Source organism: Vicia villosa, linkage group LG3, assembly GCF_029867415.1.
Source record: "Vicia villosa cultivar HV-30 ecotype Madison, WI linkage group LG3, Vvil1.0, whole genome shotgun sequence".
In the NCBI taxonomy this organism is placed as follows: domain Eukaryota; kingdom Viridiplantae; phylum Streptophyta; class Magnoliopsida; order Fabales; family Fabaceae; genus Vicia; species Vicia villosa.
The window spans coordinates 20188175-20198061 of record NC_081182.1 but is presented as its reverse complement, the minus strand read 5'-3'; positions in this window follow the sequence as shown (position 1 = coordinate 20198061).

The window sequence follows — 9887 nt, the reverse complement described above, 5'->3', positions numbered from 1 at the left end:
CAATGTAACAAGTTTTGGGGCATATAACAGCTTGTTGTGATACTTTTTTTTTTTCATATACATTATTCATGCTATGTTAGAGCTTTTCATATGCATGCATGGCCAAGTTGTAATTTGTCTGAGGAGGGTTAATAATGTAAATAAAACTGATGATTATGAATATTCGAATTGGCTTTACCATACAACACAAACTGCGTTATATTTTCCTTGACTTTGATTCTTATTGTGATATTGAAGCAAGTAACAAAGTTAGGTCCATTATTATACTTTTCTTATACTATTCAATTTCTTCATAAAAATCACACGTATAAAAGTTCTGTCCACAAATTTAGAACTTGATATTCCTTCATTACAATGACCCTAGAATATTGGCAGCAATTTGATGGTGACATTTCATGTTACCTTTAAATCGGAAAAAATGAATACATGTTAGAGATGATTAAGGTGAGTATGGAAACCGAGGAAATAATAGAAGATGATAACAAGTTGATGGTGGGTTAAAAAAACAGAGAAAATTGTGTTGACTAATAATTTTTTGTTTTATTTTCTATGTATGTAATAAACTAGGAATTACTAATATATTATCTTTGTGGTGGAAAGAAGAGTGATGTGATAAAATAAAATTGTATTGTTTGGATTAATTAAAATCAGAATAAAATGATCTATTTTCTCATTTATTGTTTCATCATAATATAATATTAACACCATATAATACAATTTTTAGTCCACTTTATTTTTCTACTTCTTTACATAGCATTCTGCATGCGTCACCACCTCCTCCTCCGAGGAATCATTAAAATATTGCATCCTCAATTAGGAGTGGTAAAACGGGTCGTGGCCCGCACACATGTCATAAAATGACGAGTTCTGATCTGCCATCCACCCCGCTAAATCCTGCCGCATGCCAATGCTCGGCCCGCTAAAACCCGATGTCCGTCAAAGTCCTCCTTGCCTATTCGTTCAGTTTATCGCGCCTTCAGTCCGCCAATTTTTAAGTTAATTCTAGTAATTCCAATTTTTGATGGTTTAATTTATGCATTTATTTGTGAATATATGCAACACTTTTTTAAAGTAAAATTTGTCAAAAGATGCTTTATTATTCTAAAAAATAAGTGAAAATATATTTGAAAGGTAAAAAAGAGTCTATTAATCAATTAAAAAATAATAAAAAACCAGGCAGGCAAGCTCGCCGCCCGTCAATCCGCCACCTTGGTGGGGTGAACTTGATATTTAGGCCCATTTCGACTTGGCGGGCTTGCCTGCCCCGCTCTTTTTTTGACGGGCTTAAGGCGGGACGGGGCGGGGCAGACGACCTGTTTTGCCACCCCTACCCCAATCCCATTATTAAATGCTCCTGTGAACATTTTTTGGTTGGGGTGGATGACCTTGAGTGTCACCTCATTGAAGTAGACGAGATATTCCCTCGGTTATTCAGAAAGGCCTTGGCAAATGTTCAAAAGGCTAGTGGTAGTCGGGTTTCTGTGCATTGTTGTTGCAAACCAATGGAACAATTTTTTCACCAAGTCTTGGTAGTGATACCACCTTATTGTTGTATCTTTGAAAGTTTCAGAGAAAAGTTTTCATTTCAAGGAATTAGAAGCTTCAATAATTTTCATTTGCGTGTTAATGGAGGTGACATGTTCATATGAGTCTTTGCGCTCATCAAACTTGGCTAGCAAGCGTGCCTTGAAATTCTCTGGCACTGGTGCCCCTATATCTCATCCGATAGAGGCCAGGGGTCTAGGATTTCCATCTCTTTTGGAGGTTCAGTCTTCTGTTGGCGTTGTTGGATATGAGGGGATTATCCTCCAAAGTTTGATTTTGGTGGTGTAAGTCGTCCATGGTATCGCGCATTTCTCCGTGGCATTATCCTTATTGTCAGACTTATTGTTGACCGAAGTTTCTACCTTCTTGTTCACCATGATAGACAAAGGGGTTAAATAATGGATATCAATCTAGTTGAATGTTGTAATGGTGGCCCAATTCATTTTTATCGAGCCCCGTGGTGAGTGTCAATGGTACTTGTTAAAAGTACAAGGTGTGAAAACCCCTTATATAATAGGATCGTCTGAAGTGTTTAAAGTTGTTGTGGTGTTAGAGAAAACTTTAAGATTGAGGTATTTATAGATTTTTTTGGCCTGGATCTTAAGCTTCAATAGGATAATACCCCCTTTTAAGAGCGTGGAATATGAACACTCAACTTTCATATTATTTAAGAGAACATGGTTTCTCCTTATTAACTTCCTCCCTCGTACTGTGATGGATACACATCTCCTCCATATTTTCATAGAAGATGAGTGATATAAGAAACAACTAAATAACGAATGTCCATTTCAATAAATGGACGACTATGAATCTAGTGAACCTTCATAGCAATATACCAATAAATATATATTAAAAAGACCAAATAAACTATTTTATTTATATGATCTGACGGTATGTTTGTTTATTAAAAAGTGTAATACGGATATATTTGAAGCATCGAAGAAATTTTAGTGGAAATTAAAAAGTTATAATTAAAGTTAAGAAAAAATGTTTAATTATTTTTAAGCTAGGATACTAGTTGATCAAAATTAAGCAGTTGCATGGTTCCATGTTAAAAATGGTGAATGGGAAGCTTTCATTTCACTTTTGCCAAAAGGTAAAGATAAGGTCTCATCTAAAAATAGAATATAGTTCTCAAGCAAACAATGGTTAACATTGAATGAAAATGGCATAATATCAAAACTTTTAATACATTAACAATAAAAATGTCACATTTGTCTCCTAATACTTTCAAAGAGATCCTTAATTATTGGATCCTAACATTACCTCCCCATAAGCAAGTTCGTTCATGCTCTTTCTCTTTTTGACCTACCAAAACAAATTAACAATAGCCCATGAGTATAAAGTTGAGTAAAAAGAGAATTTGAAAAGATAGGAGATGCCATTAGAATAACTATTATTGCTGTACCTAAAAATTAGTTTTTGTTTATTGTCTAGTGATGAGAAGCAAGTGGAGCAAAGATTCTATAGAAGAGCCTTACATAAGGCATATATGGCATGGATTGGGTTTGCAAAAATCATTGAAGTGAATAGTGGAAGTGCTTCATCTTTCACTCTCAAAGGCAAGGAATAATTTAAAGCAATGTTTGTTTTTCAAGCATTAATTTGACATATAAAATCACCACATAGTTGGTTTATGTTATTACTTAGAGGAGTATGTAGACTTTCCAACTTCAAGTGGTGAAGGCATTTTCACTTTTGTGTTTACTTTGAATAACTAGTGAATACAAATCTAATCTACACTCACGTACTATTTTGTCCTTCATTTCTAAAAAGCCAACAATATAATTCTAATGCATAAATCAAAATCGTGTGATTAAAATAAGATGGGGCTACCTTCAAATTTATTGTGATTAAGTCATGGTTATTTTAACTATTTTCAAATACTTTTTTTTTAAAACAAAAAATTATATTTTAAATTATTATAATTTAATTTTTTTAATAACTTTTTTTTCTAATAATTTGAGAAAATTTCTTTAGCCACCTCCCTATGGGGGTCACCCCCAGCGAAAATCCCAAAATACCCCTGCTTCGGAAATGAACTTCCGAAGCGCTTTTTTTTTAAAAAAAATTTTCATAATTCGGAAGTGCATCTCCGAAAACACCTCATGGGGGGTGTCTTCGGAGATGAACTTCCGAAAACACCTCATGGGGGGTGAATTCGGAAGTTCATTTCCGAATTATGCAGAAACTGTGTTTTTTTTTATGTTTTATCTAAAACAGTCTCGCATTTTAATTAAACGTAAACGCCAAATAAAATAAGCAATAGATAAACTGAAAATACTAATATGATAAATAAAAAAAATACTAATCCGATGAAAATAATATATACAAACCGAAACAAATAAAAATAGTGTGCTAAAGATACAATCCGAAAACAAAATATAAATAAACCCGACCACTACTGGGTGTGCCTAACCCTCTCACCCTGGGCCCTCCTCTGCCGCCTGTACCCCGCCGCACGGCCCGCATCAGTGACGATCATCTCCATCACGGCGACTGCATCTGGACCGCCCGGTTGAACGACACCTCGATCCAACGCGTCCCGCCCAAGCATCTCTATCCGCTGGCAGATCGGCAGGAGATCAATGGCGTGGTCATCCTCGGCCTGCTGGTTCTCCAGGATCTCCTCATGTGCTGGCCTAGGAGCGCCGGGAACGTCGGGTCTCAGCAGAGGATGGAACACCCGGTAGAACCATGTGACGTACCCCTCCTCACTGTGTCAGTCCTGTGTGACCCGAGTGAGACGGTACTCCTGCGGTACTGTAATACCCCGTATTAATTAAATGCTCTAATGTATTAACTGACACTGAGGTTTTATCAATTGATACGATAGAGATACTTTTGGACATTAAGTTAGTAGTGTTAACTTAAAGATATTTTCCTTATATCCTTTCCTTTTGTTTTCTTCTTCATTCTACACCAAAAAGCCAAAGATAGAGAGAAGAAGTAGAGAGAAGGAAGAGCAAAGGAGAAAGAGGAGAAAAGCTTGGATCTTCACCATTTCTTCGCCGAATCAACTCATCTTCGACATCAACGACTCTTAATCGAGGTGGGTTCTAGTTAGAAACTTATAGCTTTGATTGTGGATGAGAAATCATAAGTTTTGATTTAGGGTTTTGTATAGAGAAATTCTAGGTTTTGGACAAATTCATCAATGTTCATGAGCAAAGTGATTATAATCCATGAATAGATCACCTATAGTTTGTATCCATGCTTTAATCTGATTTGGAACAGGTTTAGATGGTTTTGAACCATGGGAGTTGTGGCTGAAACAGAACTCAGAACTGGATTTTCGCGCGCTTCGCGGCGCGAACGGGGCTGCGCGGCGCGAACTATGCAGGTTTTTAGGGGTTTTGCTTCTGTCTTCAGTACGCGGCGCGTACTGGGTGTCGCGGCGCGAACAGTTTGGAAAATCTTTAGAGTTTGCTACTGCCAGAGGGTTCGCGGCGCGTAGATTAGTTAGCGGCGCGAACAGTGTTAGAAATTATAGTGGTTTGCTTCTGCCATAGGGTTCGCGGCGCGACCTAGTTGTTGCGCGGCGCGAACTGAAGCTTCCTTAACCAAATTTTCTTAGATCAATGAACATTGTTTTAATCGTAACCTTCTAACCGTAAAACTGTTCTAACCGTCGTTCGAAGCAGTAATAGGCTAGGAGTGTGTCCTTTATAGTGGTGTAGATTTTGGAACCATGAGGACGTTGTGCTCTTGGTATGATGCTTATGTACTCTATGTTTATTGTTTGAGTTCTATTGCAGGTGGATTGGTAATACCTTGTTATATGTGTTTATATCAAGAGGGTTAAATAACTACATTGTTATGTGAATAAAACATAAGTGAGGAAAACTAGGAATTGTTAGGTTGTGTAGCTTAACAAAGAAACCTAGGATGAAACATTATATGGACATACGTGTTGGAATCTTATGAGGAAAGGCTAACAGGCCTAGTGGTTTGCGGAAGCGATCACCATTGTTGATGTATTAATCGGAACCGTAGTATTTTCTTTACTCTTTATTTTTCCTTTGAATGCTAACAGGCATTCACCGTGCAGAAAGGCACATAATCTTGGCAGGTTTGATTCCCGCTTTTGTGTACGAATGGAACCTACGGGTAGAGACTTGTGATGGTGTACGGGCCATGTGAAGTGACGATTCATGGGGAAAGGCTCATGAGTCCGAATCCATTTCGTATGTCAAGATTTTTCCAAAGGATTCATGACTCGTGCCACCTCCTAGACGTAGAAGGGGACGGGAATATGGGGATGCCTTGGTATTGGTTTCCGATTAATAATCTTGTGTTGAGTTGTTGAACTCTAAGTATGATTCCATATAATGTTAGTGTGTGAACTCAAGGTCTAGTTCCTTGTCTTGATTTGAGAGTGATAGGCTAGAACCGTGTAAAGCCGAGAGGATCCATAGGATAGGGAACTCACTGGGATTTTATATCTCACCCCATTATATATTGATTTCAGGTACTACAGGTTCCGCGAAGGGTAAGGAGAAAGAAGTTTGATTCCCTTATTCCTTGTTCTTATTTTTGGATATGGCGAAGCTTCCGTTGTGGAGTTCTTTTGAGATCATTGTCTGATCTAGTTCTTAGCTTTTTATTTTGAACATCTTGTATGTATTATGCCATTGTGTAGAACTTTAGTAATTGGGCATTAATATGTATAATGTGTTGTCTAGGAACTTATTGGTATTTCAGTACCAAATACTTGGATTCATGTATACTTATATGATTTGATGCATGTATTTATATATGGGTGTTACAGTTGGTATCAGAGCAGGTCGTATCCTCGACCTAGCCATGAGATATTATAAGTGTTTCTTTTTGTCCAAGATGTGTTGTGTTCCCATGAGTTTTGTTGTGTTATGACTATGGCATTGAGCCTGATCAACTTAATCCCATTTTGATAACCTCCAGGAACATGGCGGACGGACGCAGGACTCGTGGTCGACCCCCCACACGACCTCCACAAGTGAATACACCGGATGGCGGTGCGAATGTTCCATGGCCCCAGTTCATGCAACAGATGCAACAGCAGCAGAATCAGTTCATGCTGCAGATGATGCAACAGATGAATGGCGGTCATAATGCTCCAGTGGTTGTGCCCGAAGCTGTAGGTGGGACTTATAGAGATTTCATTCGCATGAATCCTCCGGAATTTCATGGTGGATTAGATCCTATAAAGGCGCATGAGTGGGTGGCCAATGTAGAAGGAATCTTTGAGATCGTGCATTGTAGTGAAGAGGACAAGGTAGTGTTTGCTTCTCATTCGCTGAAAGGACCAGCTATGAGGTGGTGGAAGGGTGCTTCTGCTTTGATGCTTACCCAGGGAGTACCTAAGGAATGGGAGAATTTCAAGACCACTTTTATGGAGAAATACTTTCCTAGTTCACTGAGGACTAAGAAGGAGTTGGAGTTCCAGCAGTTAAGGCAGGACAATATGTCAGTAGCTACTTATGCTGAGAAGTTTGAAATTTTGGCTGCTTACTCTAGGCAGGCCGCGTATGCTCCTGATGAGGGTTGGAAGGTGGACCAGTTTCTGTTTGGTTTAAGGGCTGATATCTCACATAGTGTGTCCCAGAGGGAGTTCACTACTTATACGGAGTTGTTGCGACAATGTTATGTGGCCGAGACTAGTTTGAAGAAAGTTCAAGCTGAGGAAGATTTGAAGAAGAAGAATCAATATGAAAGAGGAAGGCCAAGCCAACAATTTCGACCTAGGCCACAAGCTTTCAAAGGAAAGCAAGTGCAAGGTTCTCGGTCTAGTGCACCTCCGGTGTGTCGTAGTTGTGGTAAGAATCACCTTGGAAGATGTGCCTTTGAAGGGGCGAAATGTTTCCATTGTCATCAAGAAGGGCATATGGCTAGGAATTGTCCTCAGAATAGGAATCAAGTTCAAGGAAGGGGTACTGGTAGAGTTTATACCTTGGATGCTAAGAAGACCAAGGGTGATAACTCTTTGATTGCGGGTACGTGTTTCATTAATGGGCATTCTTGTTTTGTTCTATTTGATTGTGGAGCAACACACTCTTTTGTGTCATTACAATGTATGAAGCGACTTGGGTTGCAAGCTACTCCTTTATTTCCTCCTATGGCGGTTACTACTGCTATGGATGAAATGGTAGAGACACCGTTGGTGTGTGAGAATTGTGTGTTATCTGTGGGTGGTAGGAATTTCCAGATTGATCTTGTTTGCTTACCACTTAAGAAGGTAGACGTTGTATTGGGAATGGATTGGCTTTCTGCTAATTCGGTGTTCATTGGGTGTGAGGAGAAGTTAATCATTATTCCAACTGAAGAAGCTACTCCGAAGGATGTGTTGACTACTATACTAGAAGGTACGGTAGGTATGATTAATTTCTTGTTTGAGAAAGAGAAGTCTGTTCTGTTGGTTCTCACTAAGGAGACGGGTGACAAGTTAGAGGTTTCACAAATTGCTGTCGTTAGAGAATTTTCCGATGTTTTTCCCGAGGATGTCACTTCTCTTCCTCCGGAAAGGGAAGTGGAATTCTCTATTGACCTGGTACCGGGAACGGCTCCTATATCCGTTTCTCCGTATCGGATGGCACCACTTGAATTAAGAGAATTGAAGGGGCAATTGGAAGAACTGATGGCTAAACATTTTGTGCGACCTAGTGTCTCACCGTGGGGAGCTCCAGTGTTGTTAGTAAAGAAGAAGGATGGTGGGATGAGACTATGTATTGATTACCGTCGGTTGAATAAGGCCACCATCAAGAACAAATACCCTTTGCCTAGGATAAACGACTTGTTAGATCAATTGAAAGGAGCCTGTGTGTTCTCGAAGATTGATTTGCGGTCAGGTTATCACCAAATCCGTGTGAAGAGCTCAGATGTGCCAAAGACTGCATTTAGAACCCGTTATGGTCATTACGAATTCTTGGTGATGCCTTTCGGTGTTACGGATGCTCCAGCTGTTTTCATGGATTATATGAATCGGTTATTTCAGCCTTACTTAGATCAATTTGTGGTAGTCTTTATCGATGACATTCTTATTTATTCTCGTACTCCACAAGAGCACGAAGAACACCTGAGGATTGTTCTGTCGGTACTGCAAGAGAATCAATTGTTTGCTAAGTTAAGTAAGTGTGAGTTTTGGATGACAGAGGTAAGATTTCTTGGTCATGTTATATCTCAAGGAGGTGTGGCAGTGGACCCGACGAAAAATCGAAGCGGTAATTAATTGGGAGAGACCGAGCAATGTCTCAGAAGTCCGAAGTTTCTTGGGCTTAGCCGGCTACTACAGAAGATTTATAAAAGGGTTTTCTCAATTGGCTTTACCAATGACTAGACTTACTCGGAAGGAGTGTCCTTATGATTGGGATTCGGGGTGTGAACAGAGCTTCATGGGCTTGAAGGAAAGATTGACGACTGCTCCTGTTTTGATCGTTCCTGACCCAAATAAGTCCTATGAAGTATTTTGCGATGCTTCCAAGAAAGGATTAGGAGGAGTATTGATGCAGGATGGTCAGGTGGTAGCATACACATCTCGACAGTTAAAGGTTCACGAAGAGAATTATCCAACTCATGATTTAGAATTGGCTGCGGTTGTTTTTACCCTAAAGGTGTGGCGTCATTACTTGTATGGAGTTCATTTTGAAATGTTCAGCGACCACAAGAGTTTAAAGTACCTATTCGACCAGAAGGAGTTGAATATGCGTCAGAGGCGGTGGATGGAATACTTAAAGGATTATGATTTTGACTTGAAGTATCATCCAGGCAAAGCAAATAAAGTGGCGGATGCTTTGAGTCGGAAGGTGTTAAAGAGGGCCGAATTGATGATGTCAGAGTATGCATTATTGGAGAAATTTCGAGATCTCAACCTTCAATTTGTTTGGACCCAAAATGGAGTATTGATGGGAAACTTGAATGTTAATTCTACTTTGAGAAACGACATCCAACAAGCACAAGCGTCTGATACTAAGTTACAAGAGGTGTTGGTTCAACCAGGTTTTACTCGAGCTACAGATGGGGTGATTATGTTTAATCAGAGGATTTGTGTTCCGGACGATGCGTTATTGAAAAGAAGGATTTTGGATGAAGCTCACAAGGGTGCTTTCACGATACATCCGGGTTCTTCAAAAATGTACCAAGATTTGAAAGGGGATTATTGGTGGTCCGGAATGAAAAGAGATGTCGCAGTGTACGTATCAGAGTGTGCGGTGTGCCAACAAGTAAAGATTGAACATCAAAGGCCGGGTGGATTGTTACAACCACTAGAGATTCCAATATGGAAGTGGGATAGTATTTCAATGGATTTTGCGGTTAGTTTACCTCGTACTCAAGGTGGATATGATTCTATTTGGGTGATTGTAGAT